We start from the raw sequence: 19144 nt of genomic DNA on the forward strand, positions 1-19144 counted from the left end.
TTGTATCCATTAGCAAATTACATTTTTTCCATGCAGGAGAAATTTATTCAAAATGCCATAATTGCGAGAATACAACCCTCAATGTACAATAGCTGTTCGTGCTGTGTATTGTGCTATAACGTAAACTTTATATATAGTATAGTATATAAATATACTTTTACTTAAAAATTTTTTTTTTATTACGGAACAATTTTTGGAGTAAAGAGCATGAATAGTTGAACAACGACACTGAATATAAGTTTCAGAAATGAGTGGAGGATAGCAGAATATTGACAAGACACAGCTTCATTCATTGTGAAAAGGACAAACCAAGGAAGACAACAGCGGCATGTGTACTACTGACTCGTCTGAAATATTTGATACTATTCTAGAAATGATTTGGCTTAAAACAATCCTAATTCAAAATTAACATTCATGGGGCAAACATTCCCTATCAGATACTGCCCTAGGTATCCGTGCTTTTTCCTGCTAGTAAATTATATTTAGAGAAGGGAAGTTGGATATGGTTACCCAAATAAAATGGTCTAGACTAGCAATTACCTCTCATATACCAGAGAGGCCAACCGAAAACTCCTAGTATATGCAAACGACTAGGGTTAAAGTAATAAAATTAGCGCCCCTAGGTTGCTAGAACGATACTATTTGATGTGAAAGTTGTGGAAAATAAAACCTTATTAAAATCAGTTCATTGTCTGTTTATCTGCCAATCATTTGGACTTTTCGCGGTAACAGTTATATCTCTTAACATGGAATATGGTTTAAGGGGCACCTTACATGCAAAAGAGGGTGCACATTTTTCTCGGCTATTTCCAAATGAGGTATTAGTTTTGATATGAATTGTATACTATATCTGGGCAAGTATACCAAATCTGGGCCTCAAAATACTTATCATCGATCTGATCAAAAAAAGTTGATAATAGTACATTATTATATTTTGAAAATTTAATGCGGACTTCGCCTCCTCTCCGAAACTATAAAATTTTGCGAAAATATTGGAAATGGTACCGGGCCTGATCCTGAAAATTTTGTGGAAATCATACCATTGTTAAAAAAGTTGTAATAGGAAAAGCTGCTTGTTCCAAATGGAATTACTGGAACCCAACCTAAGATATAACATGTTAGCATTGCAGTGAATAGTCGGAAGTACTCAATGCATAGGTGGCGTGACAGGATCCGCAGCATTCGAAATTTATTTCAAATATTCCGGATGCGGACGGGTAGATGGCGCGGAACTCTCCACTCACTTTAGAACACGCCACTCATTTAGAACTCGCCACTGGAGTGGAGAATTAGCGGTGAGAAAGTGCCGTTGGTTGGGACAGAAAGGACCGCATGGAAATAAGCCGGTCTTCTGTCTCCAACCGCGGCGAGGAACACTCGCGAATTTAAGAAAAAGTTTATTTCTATACAAAACCAATATTTCTAGTTTTGAAGCAATTATTACTAACCTGTTACTTAAAGTATATAATATGATTTATATTGCAGTTCGAAAAATATATTGTTTTAGTTCGTGTCGTTAAGTTCGAATGCGCAGCGTCAAATTTGAAACTGATGCCATTGAGAAGGAAGGCAATTTTCTATTCATTATGTTGTAAGTGCTAATGCTGTTATACTTTTGCACGAAGCAATCGGTTTCATTGGAAAGCCTACTTGCAAACTGCTAAACATATATGTACGCTTCGAGTAATGTACAAATGGAAACATCATGTGTCCAAGTATTATTATATAAAAACTCGATAAAACCTTTCATACATGAAACGCCAAGCTTCCAGTTTGCGACTTATTTATATTGCTTATTTTTCGCTATTTGATTTGAGAGATGGAACTGTTCGGCTGTGTCAGCATCGTCACATGCTATCCAATTGATTAGCTTACAACAGCGAGCAAGTGGCATCCGAACCAGGGGCACCGATTTCGAGAGGCCGATATTCAACTAACTCGCCATCGCACGGTGAAGCGGATAGGTTACACACTCCGTAAGGGCGACAAATCCAATCTAACCGAGTAAGTTGCCCCAACATAAGGGAAAGAAGTATGCAAACTTCTGGGTTACTTATTCACCATATAAGGACTTAAGGTAATCATATAACTTCTCGGATAGATCCCCAATATTTCATGTCGCATTCCCTTTTGTAAGGTTTTGTTGAAAACAAACCTAATTAAAATTGGCTCACTGTCTTTTCGCCTGTCCAGCTGTCTGTCCGTCTCAAATATATAATAGCCTAGATAAGCCACAGTGTGTGATTTTTACCTGCTGAATCGACTCTCGGATCCCCCTATCTCGTAGAACTACCTTTAGGTACGGGACAGAGCTAGTTAACTTTAGCTAGGTCAAGTTTCTTCTATCCGCGGCGACTGAAACCGCGCCTTCCGCATCATTTCCACTTTTCGTTGTTTATTTTTCCAGATGTAGCATTTCACCTAGAGTCTCCTCTAAGTTCCTCCTTCCTACGGGGCAACTCGGGCAGTAGAAGAATACGTGCGCCTTCTGCATCAGTCACAATGTTCACAAATTAAAATGATCTTTCAATGCAGTCCAGATTTCTTCTCTGGGTGTTACTTCGTCGAAATCTGGGCACTGTATGTTGATCTCATGTTTTTGGGCTCGCACAGTGATATATTCACCAAGTGAGTTCTTAACTTGTAATCAATGTGTGCTCATGGTGTTTCTAGCAAAAAAGTTAATGTCAGAAACAACATATATTTCGGGAGGAAGTTGTTTCCTTTTCCAGCGTAGCACCAGCACTAAAAATAAACGGTACTACCAGCGACGGAAACGGTGTTGTTTTTCAAGTTATATCTTGATTACGAAAGCTGTCAGTTCTACTCCAGCTGGATTTTTCAAATCAAACATGAGATCGTTTTTCTGAGCTCTTCCGATTTTGCTGAGATCCCCACCTAGATCTTTTAGAAGGCGGGTTTCAGCTGTTGCTTCAGTGCTCTTTCTTAGGCCTGCAATCTATTATAGAGGACCTTAATGGCTCTAACCATGTTTTTGATAGCTTGATGCACATTGTGCTTTTACTTAATACAAGAAACTGCCACAGCTTAACTATTTTATTTTCATGCTGCATGAAGGGTGGTTCCTCCATATCGGGACTCTGATCTCTATGAACCTCGGCCGGATTATCCTTTTTAAACACTCCGTCATCTGAGTTTTAGTATTAGCGTCTTTGGCGTTGGTGAAGATCAGGGAATTCAAGAGAGAATTCTCCTGAATGGGTCAATCCCTTGATCTCGTCATCGTTCTTGGACAAATGCGGTGAGTTTTGAAGCCGCCTTGATTGGGCAGCGATTTCCTTTCAGTTTGGCATTTTTCGCTTGTTATTATTTTGCGCAAGGGTCTTGCTTCGCTTAAATACATTTTTTTTCCAAATCTAAATCACGTGTAACATTAAGTGCTATTGTGGCCAAGTTATCGACCACCAACACACTGCGGTTGAAGGATATCGACGGTTGGTAACCCACTTGCTCACTCCCAAAAGCCGCCGGTACTGAGGTGTCGTGCCCCTAAAATTGAAAGTTTACTCCTTCTCTCTTCTTCTATGTTGGTTTTATTTTCTGGGTATCCTTCCCATAGCCGTTTTGGTCCATGCACCAGAGATGAGCAAATATGCACAGTCTGAAATGAAAGTAAATAAACATTAATTTACACATGAAGAGGTATGTCCCTATTCGCTACATTGCTGCACGGTCAACTTAAGGGGCGGTCTATATACACGTAAGAGATGGGTGAATTTTTTTTCATCCAATATAGTCGTGATATCAAATGAAAGGAGTCGATTAGTACTTTTGGAGGAAGGTGTTAGTTCTGACATGGCAAAGACGAGGAATGAACCATCATATTGGCAAGTTTGGTGAAAATCCTACTATTACTAACAGAGTCACAACATGTCAAAATTTTCTCTTTCGGGTCAAATTACTACTCCTTGTGAGATAAAATGTCAGTACTACATCGAATCGAATATCGGCTATATTCCACGTATATATGCACTGATATATTTACAAATGGATCCGTTGCGAACCCAAATATTCTTACATAAAAAATTAGAACAGAGCTTCCGGTTTCTGATTTGTTTTTTTCTTGGAAATTTAGCAAATAGTACTTCTAAATACCAGTTTTTTTTGCTATTCACTGCATTTTGAATTCTATCCATATACCGATTTGTGTTCTGTGTGTAGAGCCAAGGCTGCAGAATTTTGTTGTCAGCTTGTAAATTCAGCATGGTTTAATAATAATAATAATAATCGTTGGCGCAACAATCCATATTGGATCAGGGCCTTGAAGTGTGTTAGAGCACTTCATTCAAGACCGTAACGGTACACTACAGTAGACTGTAGGAGGCAATGTGGTCAGCATTGCGCTCGCCCGAGATTATTACCCTGATTTGACTCAGGTACTCATTCACAGCTGAGTCGACTGGTATCCGACGTCAAATCACGATACAAATTCCACTGTCACCAGTGAGATTTGAACCGTGACCTTCCGTACGGTAGCCTAGTGCTCTAACCACTCAGCTACCCGGACACAGCATGGTTTCCCCCGCAGTAAGTAACTAGCTATCACTGATGCTTATTTTGACTTAAAAGTTTTCACCAGTTTCATCATGAGGAAACACATTACCATTTATTTTTTACCACTATTACCTGTAGACGGTCTCAAGCCAGTTGGGCTCCGATGAAGGAGCAACCACTATATTCCGAATTACCATAGAACACTTAGGGAAAAAGCTGTTGAAAGTCTTTCCCTAGCACTGTTCATCGGTGTTACCTCGTCTGAGAAGAGGCGAAGAAGAGATTCGTCATTAGGCAGTTGGCTCTCAAAACATAGTGTTCGTGTTGCTTCGACGAATTTGCAAAACTTTCTTCAAATTGTTCTACCTAGTTATTTTCTCAGAAATATCCTCTCAATTTCAGTTTTGAAGTTGAGACCGTTTCGACGTAGTCACGAACAAAAACCACCCTACGGGCTAAGTGTGAGTAGGTGTGTTGATTGAAATGCGGAAGTGACAATAAATTAATTCACATTCTAACAAAAGCTATGCCATGCAAGGGCGGAGAGAAAATGTTAACCAAATAGATTACTTCGGGTAATTTCTATACTGGCCTAGATACTTAATAATAATAATTTCGTGGTACTAGGATTAATTTTAGTACCTTACTATTATTAACTTGATATGAAAGGATATCGGAGTGTTCTGGAGCTAAGGCACCATATAGTGGCAGTTTCTCATTTTTTTTAGATTTTTCGGTTGAGTATTTTCTGGGAATGGGTCCATAATGATCATTTTCAACTCCCGCACTCCCCGCCTTTCCAGCAAATGTCAAAAGGGCTTCGGAGGGAACTAACTGAGCCCTTTCATTTGATACCCCACATGACTATATATGATGAAACAAAATTGCACCCCTCTTTTGCATGTATAGGAACTCTCCTCCCCCCTTAAAATCGACGTAGAATTATGTAACTCATTGCATGCGTGAGAGCTCACAATTTTCACCTTTCCAGCAAATTTGGTGTGAATCCGTACAACCGTCTCCGAGAAAAATGCGTGCGGCAGACAGACAGACAAACAGAAAACAGATCGAAATGAAGAGGCTGCTACCATACGGTGCCTAGGCTCCGAAATATAGTCTATTACTATAATATTTAGTAATTGACTCTGAAATCCCTTTTAAGTTCATTCTAGCACCACAAAATTTCGTAACGATGTAGGATATAACATAGAGCATAGATCCTACCAAGTCTGGTGTAGATCACACTATTGCTAACAAAGTTATAATAGATCAAAGTCGTTGTTTCTTTCCAAATTCAAACTCGATGCGAATATTCTCACATAACATATGCATATATTACGTTATAAGTACTAATGGGACAAATGCATACTCAAATGTCTTAATAAAGAAACACACAAAACCTTTCATACCTGAAGCGTCCAGCTTCCGGTTTCCTGACTTGTTGTTTACTATCATTATTCCAAAATTGGTAATACGAGGTAAAACGTTGTATTGGGTGTATTCTTTGCGCTGTCTTTTCCTCGTGTCAGGATATTAATCAATTTTTTTAAAAATTTAAATACAGACAACAATACTGTTCGATCGATACTGCGCTATACCTGTTTGCAGTCAAGGACAATTTGGTGGACATCAACGTTATATTCCCAGCACTTCTTCAGTACCTGCGTGCTTGACTTCTTCAGTTGTAATAGGTGGTGGGAAATGACCGATTAGAGTGTAGCATTGAGTAGCATTACGAAATATTGGGTTCCTCCATTTCTTAGCTGCTTCATATGTCTAATAAGATTCCTACTTCAACCTGTAAAATATGGTTTTTGACTTTCAAGCCAGGATTCTTCCTGCTGCCACACTTTTGTAAGCAAATCTTAAATTTTGATCAGCCGGAATAGTGGTCCCTGTTGCAATTTACCCCAAAGTATGAGCATAAGGTCAGGATGTTAGATGTAACTAATTTCGCAATGAGCTCGTGATCGATCTAGTTGCACTACGCCCCGTCTGGAGCGATCCATATTCTCTTGTGGATCCTGGGCTGAAGAAAACAAATGGCCGTATTTTTGTAAGCGGATTCAATTGGCTTTTTTTTAATCTCATTGGTAATATCGTGGCGAGTGTGGTCTTGAGTAGTTCTCTGAGCACGGTTGTTCTTCTAACTTCGCGTTGAAGTCCCCGAACACTATCTTCACGTTGTTCAAGTGCAATGAATCAAGTACTGACTCGAAGTGACTATTTGTCTTTTACTGAATAATCCTTGTGTTCCAATGTAGCATATGCCTTGATACGAATTCTGCGGTGCTCTTACGGATTACAAAGGAGTGCGGCACACTGACTTCTCCTGCTTTTGAAAAGAGTACCCGATCAATTACTTCACCGCCCAATAATTTCGCTTCCAGAAATACACCCGACATCTATCTTGTACTTTCCAACTTGTTCGATGGGTGCTTTAAAGGTACGTCCGTATGAAATAGACCGCGTAGCAGCAGCTACACCGAATGCAGTATCGCGTACATTTGCAGAAGGCTACCTCGAAACACCACGTTGCAGACTCTAAACTCGAAGCCCTTTCCCCATTGCCGTAGTTCTCGTTGCATTTCCGATGAGATCCAAATCTCATTTTGGAGTTCCAAGCAATAGTATATTGTGAATTAGTTGCCAGCCTGTTATAAGCGTTACGCAACGCAGTTGTTGTGTTATAAGCGAATACGTAACGCAGTTGTTTATCAATTTGACATAAATGTTTAGAAATTTGAATGGAAAGGAGTGGGGGGGGGGGGGGCGGAATGAGTCATTTTCAAGAGATGTTAACTTTTTCTTGCTACCACAAATGAAAAGCAATTTATCGTAAAATTGCCTCATCTCTATTAAAGCGGCAAGAAATTGCGAATCATGCCTCTACCATTAATCAGGTTGAGTATAGATGATAGATTTTAGAAGCGTCATAGTTAAACGAGTGCATTTTTTGAACCATTTGTCTCTTTCAAGGAAACGCTTTTAAAATTTGATATCTACTGAAGTTGGGCTTTTTTACATTTCGGGCCTATGCAAGATGGGCCCGATTTCGAAATGAAAAGGACGAAATGCATAACCTTTTTGAAGTAGTTCTTGCAGCAATACTGATACAGATTATGAGTGAATGATTGGGTGGTTGAAGTAAATCAAATATATTACATTTGTACAGTAATTTGTTGTTGAACACGAATGTTTCATTAGCCCCAACGAGTTGAAATAAATGTTTTGTACCAACGCCCTCTAACAAAGAAACCTTATCAATAACTTTCTCCTTCCGTAACCTGTGGGTGCTTTACGGAACTTCACCTTTTTCTGATGTAGAAAAGCAATAATATCAACATTTTCCAGGTACCTCCTGTTATGAAATAATAAATTGTTGTGCGAATAATCCAATGGACGACGAAACCCATTAAATCGCTAAACAATTCTTAAATCGCTCTAATAAATACACTGAATCCAGGAATTAAACCACAACGTACAATCATAGTAGAAATGAAATCGCCATTCATTGTATCCATCAGCCAAATTAATTGTAGTCTCAATGACTGTCAATAGTAAGTAGAATTCCCATAAGGCACAGATTAGTAGAGGCGGGAACAGATTTATTGGGTTCCACAATTGGACAGTAAAGTGGTTTCTTTCAGGGATGCTAAGGATGTTGTTCTTCAGATTTATTGTTCTTCTTGGGGGTTGTTTTCAGGCCGTCTGGAAATATCTCGCCTGGTTTGCTGGCAAACAGATGGACTAGGTTGAATTAAGGGTTGTGTTTTATATAGTTGAACATCTTTCCTTTTCGCTTGAGATGAAACCCTTGCAAAATAAAATTTATGAGAGTTGAAATTTTCCTCATTCTCATTTCCTCGGTTTTTTCGACCCCGACAGGCCGACTTACATAAATTTCAAGCGGTAAAAATATTAAATTTCAACGTATTTAAGGTGAGAAAGAGTTTGCGAGGGTTCGGTCTTTGCGAGATATGATGATGTATTCTCGTAAATTTGAGCTCGGGAAAGGTAGGTTGCTTTCCTACAACTTTTTGTAGTTAACGAAAAGCGGTATTAAGGTGAACTGACGTAAGACTTGCAAGGAACAATTATTTATACTTTCGTCGAAAACGTCCTCGTCCTCGATTGCTCTTCTGCAGTAAATTGTTAAAGAAGGCAAAGTGAAGATGTTTAAGGTGAAACAGATAATCAATATCTTTCAGACTGTAGAATATTCCCTTTAACTCTTTTTACATGTTGGATCTGGCCTCGAGCTACGTTGAATGTTGCGGCTTGGTTATAATCCAGCAAAATTTTGGTGGATTTTCAGGAGATTAAAATGCATTACGAATTGACCATCTTCTTTTTGAAATAATAATTCATTTGCCCGACTTTAGTCGTACATATTTGCGCTGCGTTCAACTTCCTCTGATAAGAGTAAGTAAATTAGAAGTCAGGATCTTTATAAAAGCTTGAAATTATGTAAACGCTAGCACCAATTTTCGTAAGATTCCATGCACCCGGTCTTGCGGTATATGTTAAACATAATTTACCAAAGTACTCCGTATCTTTTTCATACCTGAGACGAGGTTGTATCTAAAAGCTTTTTGTGTGTCCATTTTCCAATAAACACCAAACCAAATGAATGCTATATGTTAAAATGTTCAAGTGAAGATCCTTGATGTTGGCATTTATTCTCGTTCTTTCAAAGTGGAAGCCCATTTTCCATTCATTTCTCTTCGGTTTAAGATATAAATGGATTCGTTTCATTGCGGATTAACTCAAGTGCCGTATTGCTTACAAATTAATTGTTAACATCAAAGAATCTTCCATTAAATGAAATAGATCCGATTTTGGAGAAAAGGTAAGAGTTAAGTGGCAATTAGTGTAAGGATACTGACCAAACAACATAAATCTTGAAAGGATGCAAGCGTTTGCGGACAATAGGTTAGGGCCTTCGTTAGACAGATGAGGCTGTGATTTGAGTGTGAATTACTTGGAAGGCACGATTATTAATTATACACAGTTGTGTATTCATTCGGTCCCAGAAAGACTTTATTTTGAAAATATTTGTTTATTTTCGCGAATTATTGGAAAAAAGTTTAAATAAACCCTTCGTACCCCCTTTCATGGAATCCAAACCCTTAGCAAAAACCACTCATCGGCTGTCCATCTGTCACTCTTTTTTTACCTGTAACTGTGAACCCTCGCACATGCGCTGAATTACATGGTTCTATATTGGAGTTTTTGGGGGTGTACATCCACGGAAAGGAGCGGTGGACATTTATTTCATTGAATATTGCCATGTGGGGCATCAAATGAAAGGACTCGATTAGTACTTGTCGAAACGAATGTTGGTTTTGACAATGGTTGCAAAGAGGAGAAATGCAGTGGTCAGAAAGCGGCCAACTACTTTCAAAACCTGCTCTCAGAAACTACCCAGCCGACGAATACAACAAAAGTTATGTTTGTCCTCGCATATGACGCCAAGTCGCCAAGTTTTTATAATATTATTTAAAATAAAATGCTTTATAATTTAGATGATGTTTATGTTTAGAAAGATACATAAAAGAAAGTTTATATAACAGACATTTGTGCCGAAAAACTGTACTCTATCAATATTGGATAAATAGAGCATGATCGGTTTTGGGAGTATTATGTCAGAATAGTCACTTTGGCATGATGCTGACACTCCAAGTCTTAGATTGAAGTAAACTTGCACAGAGGGTACAATTTTGATCTAGTACAACTTTATTAGTAATAGTCCGATTTCACCGAACTTGGTAGGATCACCCATATTACGGCATATACTACCGCAATGATTCATGATTCTAGAATAGCGTTGCGGCCAATCACTAAAACTTACAGTAATATGTTATTAGTAACTTTATTTGAGCAGGTATCGATATAGAGGGTATTTCCAATCCTACAGACCTTAGAGAGGCAGCTTCATTTTTTTTTTTGATATCTTCTGTTTCAGCTTCAGAGAATGGGTCAGTAAGAGAAATGATCACTTTCCTGCCCCGGTATTCCCCCTTCTTCCAGAAATTGTCTAAACCGAGGTCAGCTTAGGAAAGTACCAGCCGATTGATACATTTAATACCTTACAGACGAGCTGACCGTCAGTAAACCGATTTTTAAAAAAATTGTTTTACACAAAACTTAAAAGCAGTAGGCTAATATGTATCATTAAAGATTAAAGAACAAATTTCGGTCATAACTAATACGTTTCATACATCTTTCTATTCTACTCGACGCTTCAGGTATGGAAGGTTTTGTTGATCTTTCATGTAAAGATATTCGGGTGTACGATGTTCTCACTTATACATAGCTCATCATATTTCATCCAATTTGGTACTGACATTTCATGTCTTAGGTAGTACAAATTTGACGCAAATAAGGCAACTTTGAACTAATGTAACTTTGTTAATACTGATAGGATCTCCACCAAGCTTTCCAGTAGGTTGCTCCATATTAAAGCCTATATTTATCTAGTTATAATATTTGTCCGTCTAAGAAGAACTCGCGGGGGTCCACAGTAAATTTTAAAAATATATTAATATTCAAATACTAACTTTATTTTAGCAGATGTCGGTATGGAGGGTATTTCGGAGCCTACACGTCATATAGAGTCAGCATTATAATTTTTTTTTCAGACTTTTCTGGTGTGTAGTTTACGAGAATAGCCTCCTTTTACGACCCCTTTACTCCCCGGTTTCGCAATCGGTTTCAAAACTAAGAGTTTATTTGAAAATTATATATGACAATGAAAAAAAATGTCTGTACATCTTTTCTATATATAGGAAACCCCCGCCACCTAAAGTTCCACATAAAACGATGTATCATAACTCACTGCATGCCTGAGTGTTCATAGTTCCCACCTTGCCACCGAATTTGTTGTCAATCAGTACAACGGTTTCTGAGAAAAGTGCATGTGACAGACAGACAGTAAACCGAATTTAATAAGATTTTGCTTTAAACTGAACCTCAAATATGTAGCCCCAATGATTTAAAAAAAGAGTTACAATACTGCGACAAAAAGTAAGAAATGAAAGGTAAAAATCTGTCTATTCATAATTAGCATTTTTACCTCAAATCGACGACATTTCATATAAAATTGACATTTTACCAATTCAAATTCACTGCATTACAAATGAAATTAATTCTAAATTAAATTGACTTTCCAAATGAATTTTTTTAAATCAAATTAATCACTTTTTAAAGCTAATAAATATAAAAGTATCTTTTTTCAAATCAAATTTGCATCGAATCACTGATTTTCTAAATTAAATGCGCCAAAAATTCACAAGAGAATTGGTTCAGCTGCTATGAGAAATGCACTTAAGTTGCCGCTACGCTGAAGTGGATTGAATGAACGCTCTGCGAAGCATTCAACTGAAGAAAAAGTATGCCAAGGATATTTAGGCACAAATTATTTTCTTAAGCCCGCCATCCACAGCGGCCGCAACATGGACGGTTAGCTGGTCTGTCAAATTTCACTGATCAGGTGGCCGGTGATTGAATGAAAAATTATTCGTCCTTCGCTAATGATGAACATTTTTTATAAATGCTCTCGCCCAAAAATATCTCATATTGCATCTCAACGCCCTCTACATCCAGAGTTGCACTAATGATGCCGCTTGACTTGGGAAAAACTCGGGTACTGGTTACAATTCCAACATTTTGAAGCAAAAATATAATCAGAATGAACAAGGTCCAGATCCAAAACGAAGTTAAAATGATATTACAATATAGAAGATTAGTTTCAAACGTTTTTTGTACCATATCTCCCTATGGTGAATCTAATTGGAAAAGGATTTTCAAAAGTTTAAGGATCTGTTCGGCATGGTGCAGGTCATGTTACCCGTACTCGTAACGAAGCAGTAACGTAGGTAACATTCAAAGATTTCACATCCTACATACTTCATATAATGTTACTTCTTCCATCTGCACCGAATGGACAGATTACATTAACGAGTCTCACGTGCTTCATATATCTAATATAAAGCGTATCACAATAGAAATGAAGTCACCTTTCATTCACAGTGTTTATGTCATCTAATAATTTTACATTGTTAAATTGATTTAGAAGATTTCATTTGGAAAGTCGTTAGTTTGGTTTATAAAAATGTTAATTTCATTTCGAAAGGCGCTAATTTGGTTTGGAAAAATGTTAATTCCATTTTGACAGTAGTGAATTTGACTTGAAACGTCGTTAATTTCATCTGGAACATAGTAATTTTGATGTGGAACATTATTGCCAATAAAACGATTCACGGTAAACACGATACTTAAATAGGTGTTATCGTAGCTTCAAAAGTATGAAATCTCGAATCATGTGAAATAAAATATTGAGTTAGTAGCTAGTTGTATGTCTTTTTGGAAACCAGCTAGGAAATGTGTATCAGGCTTTTTAGTGCTTTAGTCTTTTCATCTTTTTCATTACGTATTTTACAACCTATCCAACTTGTAACCAACATAGTATAACAAGTGTTTATAGTTTGAACCATAGTAAATGGGAGGCGAACTGTCTACGGGCTTGTGACAGTAGTCCATACTCATTTTTACGGTTTTGTTTGCAAAATAAAACCTTATTAAAATCGGTTTAGTGTTTGTCTGCCTGTCTTTCACACGTACTTTTCTCAGAAGCGGCTATACCGATGAACACGAAATTTGTTGAGAAGGTGGGAACTATGAACGCCCAGATATACAGTGAGTGATACCCTTCTACTTTGAGATTTAGGGGGGGGGGGGTCCCCATACATGTAAAAGGGGTATGTAGAGATGTTTTTCACCGAATATGCTGGGTATCGAATGAGATTTGCCAGAACGCCGAGGAGTGGGAGGAGCGGAAAGCTATGATTTCTTTAACGGATCCCTTCTCAGAAACTATCCAACTGAAAAATCTGAAAAAAGTCATGAAGCTTTATACAGTGTCCAAGGCTCAAAATATTCCCCAGATCCATGTCTGCACAAATTAAGGTAATAATTTCATATTGCCACATTTTTGGGGAAATTGAGTAAAAACCCCTTTTATCTCATCCCAGAGTTATAAAAGTTGGTAGTAGTATAGAATATAACATGAAGCAAATTATCCCCAAGTTTGATCAAAATGATATTATTACTAACAAAGTTACAGTAGCTCAAAGCTGACTTTGAAGTGTCAATTTACTGCAACTAAATATCAACATCAATATCGATGACTTGCTAAATGCATATAAATACCGGGCTACGTACAAATGGGATAGTTCTGCACTCAAATATACTCACAGAAGAAGCAAACAAAACATTTAATACCTGAAGCGCCGAGCTTCCGGTTTCCCGATTTGTTTTATTTTAACAAATGAAAAGAAGATTATATTTCAACAGAAAGGTAAGAAAGGACACTTCCAACATCTATGATGGGAAATACCGGCATTTTTAGAGACTGGGAAACAACTTCCTTGTGGAAACAAAAATTTCCTAATGAGCGCCAAAATAGCAAAACTGACCATGCGGAATTTCATTCAAAATTTTCGCAAAAAGAACTTTTACCATTAAATACAGGGTGCGGCAGCATAACTTCCTTTTTTAAAATGCGCGCCATTCAGTTAGTTGATGTCATAGCGGAGCGCTAGTGGTCTCGTTCAAGAGGGGATACTGTAAAGTTTTGTCCCGACACAGTTCATGCGTTGGAATATTGAGGAGCGTGCCTTTGCCGTTGAGGTTTACTTTTCAAGCGGATGTTCGGTTATTGCAACAAAGCGTGCATTTCGGAATCGCTTTAATTTAGTCCCGTTGGTTCCCGTCCCAGACCGCAAATCAATTGTTACATGGGTCACAACATTCAGACAAACTGCAAGTGCGACAAAAGGAAGAACTGGAGTCCCTCGGCCCGTTAGATCACCTGAGAACATTGAAGCAGTGAGAGCGTCAATGTTGTGATCGCCACGGCGTTCTGCGCGCAAACACGCATCTGCCCTTCGACTATCCGATCGTTCTGTGAGAAGAATTCTTCGTGATGATCTTCATTTTCATCCCTATAAGATGGCGATAGTGCAGGAACTTTCAGAACGTGATTTCAATTCTCGGATGAACGCGTGTGAGCTTCTTCTTGATGTCGTTCCCGAGGGTGCTATTGTTTTTTTTAGCGATGAAGCCCATTTTCATTTATGTGGGTCGGTTAACAAACAAAACATGCGCTACTGGGCTGACACCAACCCTCGAGAATTGCATCAAAAGCCTTTGCATTCACCCAAAGTCACAGTGTGGTGTGCAATTTCCTCAGCTGGAATTATTGGTCCCTGGTTTTTTGAGGAAAATGAGGTGAATTCGGACCGGTATGTAAACATGCTACAGAATTTTTTTTCCCACGGCTAGAAAATTTGGATTTGGGGGACACTTGGTTCCAACAAGACGGTGCAACAGCACACACTTCAATCCATGTTGGATCAGGGCCTTTAAGTGTGTTAGAGCACTTCATTCAAGACCGTAACAGTACACTAGGAGGCAATGTGGTCAGCATTGCGCTCGCCCGAGATTATTACCCTAATTTGACTCGGGCACTCATTCACAGCTGAGTCGACTGGTATCCGACGTCAAATCACGATACAAATTTCACTGCCACCAGTGAGACTGGAACCGCGAAGAATTGTTTGCCGAAAGAGGGTATTCCCACAGCAATAAACGTGTTAATCACAAAAGGGAATGCTTTCTCCTTTTTACATTTTATTTGAAAACGAACTTCTCAACAATGTAAACAAAGTTGTCTTAACACTATTGATTTCACCAACAGCCAAGTTTTGTTTCGAACTCGGTGAAAGAAAGAGGAAAGGACGATATGAAGCAATTTAAATATTCCGAAGGATCCGGTTGAGAAAAAGTCTGATCAATCACCTACCTAAAATGTTTAAGTGACCTTCAGTGTAAGCTGGGCGCAGCAAATTCAAATATAAATATTCATCAAATTCATTCCTTGTCAGATAGTTGCCGATTAGTAATCAAACTCCTGTTCATAAATATATTCCATTAATTTTGTGGTCACCTTGGCTCAAATATTCAAATCGTTAATTACTCTCCTGCAACCGAACAATTAATAAATTTTCCAAAATGTGCTAAAATCATTTTCCGGCACCACCGTTCATTTATTTTCGTCGTTGACAGCAACCTTGTTACAAATATGCAAATCGAAAACCACTAAATGGAATTTGACTATCATTTAACGTCAGCGCATTTTCCATTTCACGCTTTAATTTTATTAACGGCTGACTGGGCTGTCTTCTCTTGGTTATGCCGGTTGACTTCGGGAATGAGATGCCATCCGTGAATCTTGTTACCTGAAATGCTTGAACTTTTGGGAGATATCGTCAATTTCGCTGTCGTCACAATTTAAGACAAGTTTCATTTTGGGCCTAGAACAGACAAATTTGAAGTGAAATGAGATTATATTGCTAACTTTAGATTTTGGAACAGGAGATATCATTTATTACAGAGAAAGTTAGGCCTGGATTTTGAATGCGAAATTATTAAATATTCTTATAAATTCCTAATGTATAGTTGCTGAGCAGTCGTAAACTTTCATTACCTAATTTAATCTTAAGATATGATTGAATTAGGTAATGAAAACCTACCACTGCTCAGTAACTATACACAGAACTATGAACGGTGTAAAATTAGCATAATAAGAAACGTCAGTCCGCAAATGATTTCGAAAAGATGCAGTCGCGGATAAATTGAGCTAATTAAATTGCTACGCAATCCAAAAATGATTTGAATTATCAATCAATGCCATTTTAAAATAATTTGCCCAGCTCGATGTATATATTTATATGTACAGGTCCTTAAGTTTTTGAGTTCTGTTTCTAATGAGTAAGAGAAGAATCTGCAGGCACCGAGAAGTAACAACTCGCGTGGAAGAAAGGAAATATTTATTTATTTGGAAATACGATAATGTGAAATAAATACAATGTTAAATAAAAGTAAATACAATGTTCTAAATTTGGTGGAGCTATAGGAAACTAGATAGCTCAGATAGCCTGTCGTACGGTCGCGGTTCAAATCTCACTGGTGGCAGTAGGATTTGTATCGTGACCTGACGTTGCATACCAGTCGACTCAGCTGTGAATAAGGAGCTGATTCAAATCAGGGTAATGATCTCGGGCGAGGGCAATGCTTATCATATTGCCACCTATAGGGTACTGTGATCCTGTAGTGCACCATACCGATCCTAAATAAAGTGCCCCAACACCAGGGGATCCAATTGGATTGTCGCGATTATTATTATATTAAAGAAACAATATAGATGATTATAATGATCATGTGGTTGCAGTCCTATATGAAATGATTATATTGTCCTCTTCGTCAGCTAGCCCAATACAAGCCGAATTCCAGGGTGAGTACATAACATCCCATTATTGTTTATTCGCTACCGAATTTTCTTTCGGTAACTCTTTGATGAAAAACTTTGATTTCAGTAAATTAGATTTAGTTGAGGTTCATATGACTCTTCAATGATGGAGTTTAGGTGAAGTGAAAAGCACGCAAATAATTTTCTGTTAAAACAGGAAAGAAGGGATCGCAACTGAAAATATTATCCATTAAGGATAATATATTCAGTTGGGTTTATAGGGTTCAGCAAGAGCCTGGAATATTTGATTTCTACGGAGCAGTACTGAAACATAAATCGCTCTCAAATTATTCAATGGGGAATTTAATTTAGTTTAGTTTACGAAGCGATGGCTTTCAACGTAGATAATATAGAGCGGTGAAGAGAGCCTACTGATATTTTATGTAACTTACTTTGGAATAATCCACGGAAAGAGGCCCCTTAGTGAAGGAATGTCGAAACAAAAGTAAGTTGGGGAAATTTCAGGAACCGCAGCGCTAAGCTTTTGCTCCTTGTATATTAGAATATCGTGTTTTTATTATATCAGACGACTTAATTATTCCTTGAATTGTCTATTTAAAAGGCTTTCTGCTTTGAAGTTGCCAAATGCAACCGTTACGCTGATTACTTGTTGAAGAAGACCTTTCCAAAGTATCTTCATCTGAGATCTGCGCAGCTGCGTGCAAATCCAGGGCCGCCTCGTTTTTTCTTTCACGGTAGCCAAGCAAAGCCACCATATCAACTTTCTTCAAATGATAGTTTAACGATAACATTTGATAATAAAAAACAACCAAACTCCAACTGGGAAGATAACTGAGAATACTGAATCGTCAAATGTTTATGGTTTCGAGGTCCACGATTGTTGGTTATGTACCCAGGTTTGGATAAAGAAAAACCCTATTAAAGGCGATTCATTGTGTGTCATTTTGTCTGCCTGCCTGTCTACCATGAGCACGTCGGTGTACATTTTTTTCGAAAGTCATGGAGCTGTATCAAATGAAAGGCTTCGATTATTGTTTCATGAAACTGGCATTAGTTTGACATTAGCTGTAAAGAAGGCGAGAGTGCGCAGGCGGGACTATGCTAAGAAGCTACGAAACCGAAAAATCTAAACTTGAAAATATGCCCCATATCGATATCTGATCAAATAAGTAAAATTTAGAATATAATGAAATCATAAGATTTTGCAGCAATATATTCTATGATTATTTAAAATCATTGCTGACATTTGGATCAGTTTCACCTATCAGCGCAACTGAAGTCGAGGAATAAACGAGGAAAACGAATAAAATCGGGGAAGCTACGGGACCTAACGACATCGCATCTGAGCTCTGGAAAGTGAAGAGCTGGGACCCGACATTGTGGCTTAGTGATTTCTTAAATTGCGTTATTCAAATCCGGCATTTGATAAAGCCAAATGGCGAAAAGTAGTAGCTCAGAGTTGTCTTTTTTGTGTAAATTTACAGCAACTCAAAAAACTGAATATCAATATCACACAAAGTAAGAAGTCTGGTAGACTAAATGTATATACTAAATATTACAAGCTGGAACAGTTCTACATGCAAATGCCCCTACACAGGAAGCTTCCGATATTTGACTTGTTCCACATTCTATTGTATCTGTTTTCCGCACTACAAACTGCAGTTTTGTGGAAATAATCGCCTCTGGGGAGGACGTTTATCCAAAATGTCAGTCCATATTTACTCATCTGGGGGAAATACTATTTTGCCCGGGTTTAACCCTCAACGACAAATTGTATTTCGACAACCACTAGATTATATCATCCATGACATTCTTCAAATGTCAGACCTTAATTCATTCAAGTTCTCTTCAATACTCTTCAGTATTCTAACTCATACCGATTATCTCCGAAACAGCTTAATTTCAAAATAAAATATTCCATTTTGTCTTAGTCCTTTTCAAATAAGACTTGAAACAGTACCTTTCTATTTATTATAATGAATTTCGGTTATGTGTTTGTTTTAATTGAATTGAATTTTTATTTTTTGCTGAGAGAAGGAAAGTGAATGTTGCGCAGGGGGCAAGTAAGACAAGCGCAATCTCCGACGGAGATTGAATTTCCGCTTATTATGTTTTTATTTTTTCTCCTTTCCAACTTAATAAAATTTGACGATTCTATAGCTTTATGTAGTGCACGTATTTTGTTTATATGACATTATCAAATTATCAAATCAAATAAATAATACTTTTCTCAATTTGATTTAAAAGCAAAGAAACAAGAAAAATTCATAGTCTCTAATATCCCTTTTCCCTTGA

The 19144-nt window shown here is 37.8% G+C and overlaps 1 protein-coding gene across 2 annotated transcripts in view; it reads left to right on the top strand.

The window, feature by feature from the left end:
* Positions 1-19144, top strand: part of LOC119655778 (calcium/calmodulin-dependent 3',5'-cyclic nucleotide phosphodiesterase 1-like) — an 831136-nt gene that overhangs the window by 126723 nt on the left and 685269 nt on the right. The gene's annotated exons all lie outside the window — the stretch shown is intronic.

Source organism: Hermetia illucens, chromosome 1, assembly GCF_905115235.1.
Source record: "Hermetia illucens chromosome 1, iHerIll2.2.curated.20191125, whole genome shotgun sequence".
In the NCBI taxonomy this organism is placed as follows: domain Eukaryota; kingdom Metazoa; phylum Arthropoda; class Insecta; order Diptera; family Stratiomyidae; genus Hermetia; species Hermetia illucens.